This window comes from Chiloscyllium punctatum, chromosome 36, assembly GCF_047496795.1.
Source record: "Chiloscyllium punctatum isolate Juve2018m chromosome 36, sChiPun1.3, whole genome shotgun sequence".
NCBI lineage: Eukaryota > Metazoa > Chordata > Chondrichthyes > Orectolobiformes > Hemiscylliidae > Chiloscyllium > Chiloscyllium punctatum.
The window spans coordinates 38,425,241-38,425,518 of NC_092774.1; positions in this window are offsets into that span (position 1 = coordinate 38,425,241).

Sequence of the window (278 nt, forward strand, 5' to 3'; positions counted from 1 at the left end):
GACAGAGGCTGTTCTGAATGGCAGGAGGACCAGGCTCCTTCCGGTCCTCCGGGTCTCACCATTGGTCCTTCAGAAGAAAGCCAAGCGCCGTTTCCGCGGACAGCGACGAGCATGCTCAGTGCTTTTGCTGACACCGCAGTACATGCGCAGTTGTTGCTGACACCGCAGTACATGCGCAGTTGTCGCTCACACCGAGAAGCATGCGCAGTACGCTCTGTGGAGGTGCTGGCTTGACTGACAGATTTTAAGCGTCCAAATGTCAGTAGGAGAAAAAAAAA